The sequence below is a fragment of the Bidens hawaiensis genome, unplaced genomic scaffold (assembly GCF_021521415.1).
Source record: "Bidens hawaiensis isolate Kalapana, Puna unplaced genomic scaffold, B.hawaiensis_p1.1 tig00043007_1, whole genome shotgun sequence".
Lineage (NCBI taxonomy): Eukaryota > Viridiplantae > Streptophyta > Magnoliopsida > Asterales > Asteraceae > Bidens > Bidens hawaiensis.
In genome coordinates, this window is record NW_027497635.1 from 67,772 (window position 1) to 78,563 (window position 10,792).

At 41.1% G+C, this 10,792-nt stretch overlaps 1 pseudogene; it reads left to right on the forward strand.

The window, feature by feature from the left end:
* The first annotated feature begins 923 nt into the window (after nt 1-923).
* On the forward strand, nt 924-2,645 carry LOC143594018 (secreted RxLR effector protein 161 pseudogene; annotated as a pseudogene).
* Nucleotides 2,646-10,792: the final 8,147 nt, after the last annotated feature.

Sequence of the window (10,792 nt, forward strand, 5' to 3'; positions counted from 1 at the left end):
CTTAAACGAATCTTCTTAAATCTTGAATGAATGAAAGGGAATGTTGTAGGTGTGAATGAGCAAAGAGTTGTGTATGTATGTGTGTCTGATGGTGAAGTGATGAAATAAGGATGATTAAGGTTTCAAGAAGGCTTATATAGGCTAAGCCCAAAGGCTTTAGGCTATAATAGTTTTTAAGTCCATAACAACCCGATACTTATCCTATCGTCTTATGATTATTTAATTAAACTAAATAACGCAACATTACACATGACTAAAATAAAATTGTATTATTTAATGTAATAAATTTCAAAAACGAGGACGTTACACCAGATGGGACTATTGAAAGATATAAAGCTCGGTTAGTGGCTAAAGGGTACACCCAGACATACGGGATAGACTACTCAGAAACATTCTCCCCGGTAGCCAAATTCAACACTATTCGAGTGCTTTTTTCAACTGCTGCGAATGAAGGATGGCCTCTTCATCAATTTGATGTTAAGAATGCTTTTCTTCACGGGGAATTAGAAGAAGAAGTTTATATGGAAGCTCCGCCTGGTTTTACAGAAAATTTCAAGACAAAAGAAGTGTGTCGATTAAAAAAATCCTTGTATGGGCTTAAACAATCCCCTCGAAATGGTTCGGTAGATTTACTTTAGCAATGAGGAAATATGGATATCAACAAGGCGACTCTGATCATACGCTATTTATTAAACAACGAGGTAAACTTGTTACTTGTTTATTATATATGTTGATGATATGATAATTACAGGGAATGATGAAGAAGAAATGAGGAAATTGAAGACAAACCTGTTCATAGAATTCGAAATGAAAGACTTGGGAAGACTTAAAAATATTTTCTTGGAATTGAAGTCCTAAGATCTAAAAAGGGGATCTTTATATGTCAGAAGAAATACATTTTGGATCTTCTAGCTGAAATAGGAATGGTTGACTGCAAGCTTGCCGAAACACCAATGAGGGTAGACCATAAGCTCTGTATGGAAAAAGAAGCAGAATTAACCAACAAAGGAAGATATCAACATCTAGTAGGTAAACTAATTTATCTTTCACATATGCATCCTGACATTGCATATGCAGTTGGCGTGGTTAGCAAGTTTATGCACCAACTTCAAGTTACCCACATGGAAGCAGTAATGAGGATTATCAGATACCTCAAGGGAACAAAAGACCATGGGGTTCTCTTTCAGCAAAATAAAAATCTGAAGGTCCAGCTATACACTGACGCAGATTGGGCGGGAGATGAAGACGATCGAAGATCCACATCAGGATATTTTACCCTTGTTGGCGGAAACTTGGTAACATGGAGAAGTAAAAAACAAAAGGTTGTAGCTTTATCTAGTGCCGAAGCCGAATTTTGGGGAATTGCACGAGGATTGGCAGAAGTTCTATGGATCCATAAACTCCTAACTGAGATAGGATTCCCTCCAACCGAAGCTACCAAGATCATGTGCGATAACAAAGCTGCTATACAAATTTTAGAGAATCCTGTCCAACATGATCGTACAAAGCACATAGAAGTTGACCGGAATATCATCAAAGAAAAACTTGAAACTAGAGTTATAGAATTACCGTTTGTCCGATCTGAGGACCAACTGGCAAATATATTAACGAAAGCCGTCAACGGAAGAGTATTCAACAATTTTCTGAGCAAGTTGAGCATCGGAAACCCCACTACTCAACTTGAGGGGGAGTGTTAGAAAATAAAATAAAAATAAAGATTTCAAGTGATTAAGTCCTCATCATCTCCAAAAATAAAAGATTGCAACAACCGAAATACAGCAAATCTTGGACTGTTTGAGCAGATTTCAAGGGATTAGAATTTTCCTTTTTCAAGCTGTTTCCTTGTAAGGTTAACATCTTGTTTTGTCTATTTAAAGATTATTATTGTATCTTTATAAAAACAATTAAACATATAATTAACAATTACTTTTATTCTCCGTGTCATCCTTTCAATACTAATGTTATATGTACTAAGCTTACCTAAAATTAGCCATGACTGAAAAGTCGTAAGAATTGATTATTTTATACATATAATGCTATTAATATGAATCCCCTTATATAATAAAAGATCTTTTGGACACGTGTTGCTCATATACAGCCACTGAACACGTGACAACTGTAGAGGTTGTTTGCTTACGTGTCATGCTCTTTCATTCCTTTTTGAAAAAACTTCCTCATGAAGCTTTAGGGGAAAAATAACCGCCCTTCTCTCTCTTTCAAATTCAAACGCAGACCTGATTCATATTTTCTTCCACCAAAACCCTAATACACCATCTTCTCCCGTTTTCTTCTTCCTTCGACTCGAAATTAGTCGTCGGCTTCTTACTCGACCACGATTGTTTTGTAACCTGACCTCCCATCCTGATAAACACTCAACAGATTTGCTCTCTCAGTTGATTTATTCTCTGAATCGAAAATCCAACTTGAATCGCACTTATGTGTCCATTTTGAGAAGGTTTGTTATGAACCCTAAATCGATATCTTTTTGAGATAATTTTATTTGTTAATAATCTGTTTATAATTTAAGCATGGCAAAAATACAAACCCTAAAATTAGTGTCTTAACATTTTTACCTATTGGCTGTGGTATTTGAATTATAATAATTTTCTTTTTTGGTTTTGTAGGGAGATGAATTTGGAGTTTGAAGAAACATGAAATGAATCTGACCTGATCCATGACGATGTTCCCCGGTCTTCGAGATGAACGAACCACGACTCGATTTTCTTCTCCGGTAGCTTGAGATCTGCAATGGTTTTTGGGGGTGTGGAGGTGACTGCTAAGAAATCTCGAGGATCTCTTGTTTACAGACACAAAAATGGTTATGGTGGTGGCTCTTATTGAGAACCAACCCTTAATAAGGAGGTGGAGACCTCCTTATATAGGGAGCCTCATGGCCACCATCATGGTACCCTAATGGGCCTAGCCCAGTTAGGGTTACCTCCACAAAACCCCCTCAGCCCAATAATATTGTATTAGTCCATGTAATAAAATAAGCCAGACATAATAAATTAAGGTCGTAAGCCGGGTTTAGTACCATACCCCTACAAGCCCCCCAAGTCCAGTGTTGCTCCTAGGCGTGCAAGCGTTTAGGTGGAGCGCTGGAATTCATAAGGTGTGTTAGGATATGAGGCGGTTTTTTCCCCTTTCTTTGGCCTTGTCTTTATTGTCTTTGAGTTTTGAGAGGTTTTCTCCATGATGGTGACATGTTGTGATCCTTATGATAATAATGGTGCACTTGGCATGAATAAGATATAGCACGCATCATAACAATAGTGGCGCGGGACCTGATAAAAGATAGAGTGCGCATCTCGATAATAATGTAATGCAACTTGCGCGCGAGGCAGCTTACGAGCTATAAAAATAATGAAGCTTGCGCGCGAGGCGACTTACGAGCTATAAAATAATGAAGCATGCGCGAGTTGCGGCTTATGAGCTATAATATGATGATAATGACTGGCCCGCAGGGGCCTCCTCTACGTAGGATGACTATCCCGGCTTGTCTTCAAAATAATAATGGAGTCACAAACGGCCAGATAATAATAATAATAATGTCATGGGTGCTTGTGCGACTCGTAGCCGAACCTGCAAAAACATATCAACTAAAAGTGGATGTATTACAAGGTTCCCATCCTCGGGCCAATTATGAGGTGTGCCCAACCTACGTTGGCGCGTGGCCGTTTGGGATATTATTAGGCTCCGACCTTTATGTTTGGCGCGTGGCCATGTGGGATATTATTAGGCTCCCGACCTTTATGTTTAGCGCGTGGCCATGTGGGTTTATAAGGATTCCCAACCTTTAAGTGTGGCGCGTAGCCGTATGGGTTTATGAGGATTCCCAACCTTTAAGTGTGGCGCGTAGCCGTATGGGTTTATGAGGATTCCCAACCTTTAAGTGTGGCGCGTAGCCGTATGGGTTTATGAGGATTCCCAACCTTTAAGTGTGGCGCGTAGCCGTATGGGTTTATGAGGATTCCCAACCTTTAAGTGTGGCGCGTAGCCGTATGGGTTTATGAGGATTCCCAACCTTTAAGTGTGGCGCGTATTGAGGACCCGCGGATGCGCATACATGGCAGCAGAATGCTGATTCGCGGCGCGCATGCATGGCGGCATACTAAGGATCCGAGGATGCGCATACATGGCAGCAGAATGCTGATTCGAGGCGCGCATGCATGGCGGCATACTAAGGATCCGCGGATGCGCATACATGGCAGCAGAATGTTGATTCACGGTGTAACACCCCGACCGATGGCGGATTATACATCGGGGCGCCACGTATTTGTTTCATTACTCGTGACACTATTTGGGTGTCAATACTTAATAAATACATTTTCATTGCGCACGCGCAGAACATGACAAAGTAACATAAATCATATCATGACTTAAAATATTTAATTAACATAAACTTGTCTTGTTACATTTTAAACTAGGTCCAAAAGAAAAGAAAACATCCTATGTGTCCTCAAGCTTCCAGAAACAGCTACAGCAAACCTGAACATGTGTTAAAATAAAACGTCAACACTTGCGTGTCGGTGAGAAATCAAGTTTAATAGATATAAATAGATAACAATATCTGCGCGCATCATGTGTATAACTGGTGTTCAACAAGGGTGTAATCAGATTGTGATCAAGCCTTAGATCATAGCTCATAGTTCAATCCGTGCTCCCAATTGAGCACAAAAACAAGAAAACTGTGCAAGTGTAAACAAAAGAGAAATCATAAACGATAGTTCTCCCGTGTTCATCTAATGGATCCATGAAAACTGCGGAATAGGCCGACAAGACGGTTAATGATCCACACATACAAATAAACAGCCAAGTCTACGTCCATAACACATGGGGTTTTGCGCGACAAAAGTTTATAAACAAGTTTAAGACTCAAGTTTGTACGAACACATGAACATCCCAAAACATTAAAAATAAAAAGGGATTAGGTACGAGATTACTCACATGTAAACGGTGCGTTGAAAGATAATGCAAGAACCAACTTTTAAACAAGCACAAGTTAACCTATAAATAGAGATTATTGGTTTAACGATTGGTTTTTATGTCTTGAATATACGTAAGTTACTTAAACAAAATATATATATTTACCGAGATCTGGGCAGAACAGAAGAGAAGACGGAGGCAAAGAGAGTGGAGGCGGCTGAGGAATTAGGGCAGAGAGCAAAGGGAGAGAGATATGGGGAGTGATTAAGTGTAGTGTGTGTAGTGTTAATAAACAAGAAATTAGCTATATTTATAGGCAAACCCTAGGGAACACAATCCCTAGAAAAGAGGAAAAGATCTAAACAAATCAAGCAAAAGATATCCAAAAACACAAGAAAACAAAAGCAAAAGATATGGAAAGATATGCCGGCAACTGCAGGGGAACAGGAAAAAGGGCTGACAGGTTACAGAATAAAGCATGGGAGGAGTCAGAGAAAACACTGTTCAAGGCATGCAAAAGAAGATTTCAAAAGATTATGTCAGTCACTTTTTCTGTCAACCAATAGGATTGGTGCGCATGCTGCGCCGAAAGTGGCTTTTCGGACAGATGTCGGAACTGACCTAAAGAGCTCAAACAAAAGATAAGATATTTCAAAAGAATACAGGCTGACCTAAACAGAAGAAAAGACTTAAGGTCTAGCGTGAGAAGATACTAGCGCACGCGCGAGGGCGAAGGTAGACAGAACAACCTTAGCGCGCCGCGGGAAGAACTAAAATCCTTAGTGCGCCGCGGGTAGAACTACAAATTCTTAGCGCGTCGCGAGAAGAACTACCGTTCTTAGCGCGCTGCGAGAAGAACTACAATTCTTAGCGCGTCGCGGGAAGAACTATCGTTCTTAGCGCGCTGCGAGAAGAACTACAATTCTTAGCGCGCTGCGAGAAGAACTAAAATTCTTAGCGCGCTGCGAGAAGAATTCGTCTCGCAGGAACAGCCGGTCTTCACGCAGGCTTCCTTGTAAGGAGTCTGGCGCGTGGAGCTGCGCAGACAACCTTAGGCGGGAAGAACCAAAGGACAAGCAAAGAGTTAAGAGAAAAAGGGGTTCAAGGCTCAAGGGTTAAGCAAAGGGGCGGGACGGCGACAAGAGAGGCAAAAGGGCAGGACGGCGACGAAAGAGAGAAAGAGAAAGAGGCGGGACGGCGGGAAGGAAATTATTATTATTAGCAAGTAATATAAAAATATATATATATATAATTTATTTAATGTTAAATTTACAAAGATTAATAATCAAAATTTAAGTCATAAAAAGAATCGAATTCGAAAACGGGTACCTGGGTCGGGTCGGATTGGGCAGTTGTCACACACGGCGCGCAAGCATGGCAGCGTAGTGAGGATTCGCGGGTGTGCGCATGCATGGCAGCGTATTGAGGACCCGCGGATGCGCATACATGGCAGCAGAATGCTGATTCGCGGCGCGTATGCATGGCGGCATACTAAGGATCCGCGGATGCGTATACATGGCAGCAGAATGTTGATTCACGGCGCGCAAGCATGGCAGCGTATTGAGGACCCGCGGATGCGCATACATGGCAGCAAAATGCTGATTCGCGGCGCGCATGCATGGCGGCATACTAAGGATCCGCGGATGCGCATACATGGCAGCAGAATGCTGATTCGCGGCGCGCATGCATGGCGGCATACTAAGGATCCGCGGATGCGCATACATGGCAGCAGAATGTTGATTCACGGCGCGCAAGCATGGCAGCGTAGTGAGGATTCGCGGGTGCGCATGCATGGCAGCGTAGTGAGGATTCGCGGGTGCGCATGCATGGCAGCGTATTGAGGATCCGCGGATGCGCATACATGGCAGCAGAATGCTGATTCGCGGCGCGCATGCATGGCGGCATACTAAGGATCCGCGGATGCGCATACATGGCAACAGAATGTTGATTCACGGCGCGCAAGTATGGCAGCGTATTGAGGACCCGCGGATGCGCATACATGGCAGCAGAATTCTGATTCGCGGCGCGCATGCATGGCAGCGTAGTGAGGATTCGCGGGTGCGCATGCATGGCGGTGAAGTCTTCTGCGCAAAACCAAAGGCACGACCGACATGGTGGTTTCCGCGGGCGCTCATGCATGGCGGCGGAGTCTTCTACACAAAACCAAAGGCATGGGGTCGTCTTCCAACCCACATGTTGGTTTCCGCGGGAGCGCATGCATGGCGGCAGAGTGGTTGGGGGCGCATGCATGGCGAAGGGTTGCGTGCGCATGCATGGCGGGAGTTGAGCGCGCATGCATGGCGAAGGGTTGAGCGCGCATGCATGGCGGGAGTTGAGCGCGCATGCATGGCGGGAGTTGAGCGCGCATGCATGGCGAAGGGCGAAGGGTTGAGCGCGCCATGCATGGCGGGAGTTGAGCGCGCATGCATGGCGAAGGGTTGAGCGCGCATGCATGGCGGGATTTGAGCGCGCATGCATGGCGAAGGGTTGAGCGCGCATGCATGGCGGGAGTTGAGCGCGCATGCATGGCGAAGGGTTGAGCGCGCATGCATGGCGGGAGTTGCGTGCGTATGCATGGCGTTGGAATCTTTCATAGGTGGAATGTTGATCCGCGGCTGTGCGCATGCATAGCGGCGGAGTGGTGACTCGCGGGCGCGCATGCATGGAGGCGGAGTCTTCTGCGCAAAACCAACGGCATGGATTCGTCTTTCGACCCGCATAGTGGTTTCCGCGTGGATTGTAGGACGGCGGAGCATGTCATTTTGAGGCTGTACACAGCCTGTCATTCTCCTGTGTATTCCTTTTTTACACCCAATTTTTGCTTTGTGACTATAGATCTAGAACTTATTCCAGCATTGAACACTGAAAAATCAGATCTGGATCCGGCACCCATTGCGTATGAACGCAGATCTAGAGAGACAAACAAGAATATCGAACGTAACTGTTGCTCAAACGGAATCAGATCTGAAGGAATTAGAACCAGATCTAACCTCCGTCACTCTAGAAACACAGATCTGGACATGAAACGGGGAAGATTGAGGTGTGGTTCGTTACCGTCCCACGGATGGCGCCAATGAAGAAACATGAAATGAATCTGACCTGATCCATGACGATGTTCCCCGGTCTTCGAGATGAACGAACCACGACTCGATTTTCTTCTCCGGTAGCTTGAGATCTGCAATGGTTTTTGGGGGTGTGGAGGTGACTGCTAAGAAATCTCGAGGATCTCTTGTTTACAGACACAAAAATGGTTATGGTGGTGGCTCTTATTGAGAACCAACCCTTAATAAGGAGGTGGAGACCTCCTTATATAGGGAGCCTCATGGCCACCATCATGGTACCCTAATGGGCCTAGCCCAGTTAGGGTTACCTCCACAAAACCCACTCAGCCCAATAATATTGTATTAGTCCATATAATAAAATAAGCCAGACATAATAAATTAAGGTCGTAAGCCGAGTTTAGTACCATACCCCTACAGAGTTTGAAGTTGATTTGTGAGAAACTTTTTTAGAAGTTGCAATTGCAAACCTTAGATCAAGTATCTAACTTTGGGGGTTTCATCTTTGTGTAATGATGTAAGTACATTTCTTTTGAATATATAATAATAACTTCATGCAAGTTCATAAGAGTTTTTATGAGTTTATGTTTTCTTGAAGTCTTCCATTGCTAATTGATATAAATGCAATACCTTTTCTTTTATATTTCATTACAAGGGCTATACACATTTTCAAAAGAATTAATAATATTTGCTTATTGATAAGATGTGCACATGAACTGTTTGATAAAATGCCAAACAAAGCATTCTTTTGATTTACTTAATTTGTTGGCATCATTAATAACGATTTGCACACGAACTTTAAATCAACTTCAGAAAATGGTTAGATCATGTATTTGTAATCATATATAATTTTTATTATTTTGTTGTTTATATATTTGTAATAACTTGCTATGGAAATGAAGATCTAAAGACCGGATGAGGCGCCATTGCGCCAATGCTGGGTTAAGCCACTGGATGTTGCAGATGGGATTCAAGTTTTGCTGGCAAAGTTGCATGTACTGCAGTGTGGATCTGTCCACTTTTCATGGAGCTGTTAAGTATGGCTGACCGCAGGTGGACTCGGGACTGTTTTGGTCACACTTACAGGTCAGGAGGTATACATATTATGATGTTATTCACATCACATTATGCATTTGTTAGTTGATATGTTTTGGTATTTTTGGTTTTGTATGGTTTGAAAATGTGTTCTGTTTAGTTTCCGCTTTTTTGGTTTTGGGTTTTTACAATGGGCTCAGTTTTTGTCGTTTTAGGTTTCTGGCTTGTACAATGGGTTCACTTTAGTTTCGTTTTTCACAATGGGTTCATGTTTATTTATTTATTTATTTATTTTTAACATAAATAGTGTATTTACTAAGAATTCCCATCTAAATAATTATTATTGTATTATTTTTACTATAGCTTTTATGCATTGTAACGTAATTGGACGGTTCGATTAGATATTGGCCATATCGATCCAACAACACAAGATGCTTTTTTAGTATATTAGATTATTGCTTGCCAGTAGGACTCTGCACGATTCGTTTTGAAGCACTCAATGATACCGGAAATTTCAGCTATTGTATTTTCTTAACCGATCGGTTTTGGTTAAATCAGTTTCGATTATCGGTTATTATAAATATGGTCGGTTTTGTCATTAGTTTTTTTTAGTTAACCAAAGGCATCAAACAGGTTTTGTCATTAGGTTTTTTTCAGGTAACAAAAGGCATCTAATAGTCACTAAATTGGGCAAATTTTCTGGAAAAATAAACCCAGTAATCTAAGTGATTTATGGAGGGTTAGAACTATGTGAAAGTTAGAAATATATGAAATAGGTTTTGTCAGTGCTATTCAATATTGACAACTATGTGAAAGTTAGAAATATATGAAAATATGTATGGTTTGGCTCGGTTGATCATGGATACATAAAAACCGATAACCAATTTTTGGTTAATTTGGTTTTCGTTTAATTTCGGTTAATCGAGGTGTATATGTACAGTTAGATGAACCGTGTACTGATGGGTTAAATAATTTCGGGTTAAAAAGAAAAAAGTCTTTGATACAAATTGAGTCGAGTCGAGTCAGGTTTGATCAAAAATTGTTTTTAGGCTAAAATTTTGCTTCTAAAGAAATTATTAAGTGTAAAACTACTAAAAATAGTTTTTGTATAAGATTATGAAGCTATATGATTCTATTTTGTATGCTTTAAGAGGTTGTGTTTCGATGCATAGAAGATTTGATGTTGTTGTGAGTTCACAGGCAATTGAAGTGCAAACTTTTTTGCACATTTTATTTGTTGAATTATTTTTTAAATTGGTTACGAGTCGCTTCGATTTGTCTAACATTATTGTTTACCTTTTATATAGCATTTGACTTTTGCTTTCTTAAATGTCATCTCACTGCATGTGACTTTGTTTTCTCTGTTTTATTTTGAACCATTGATTATTTATTTGTTTAATTTTATTTTTCTTTCTGCTATGTTCAGGCTCATGCCTTACTAGAAAGAGACGATGAGATTATCAGTGTATTGTATTATACTATTATGTTCTAAATCCCACTTGACGATTATCATCATTATCGAAGTGAATCGCTAAATACTTCATATTTCATAGTTCACCCATTTCATTAAATATATATTATAATATGACCATTAAACCCTCTCTTTTCACCTTAAACATGCAGGATGTTTACTTTGATATGATGATGAATCTGTTGAAGTGGTCGTATCTTCACTTCAACCGGGAGATAATCAAGAAAGGTTTGTTATTTATTGAGTTTATTGCAGCTAATTCTTTTATGTGGTCACAGATTATAGATCATTGCATATCAGT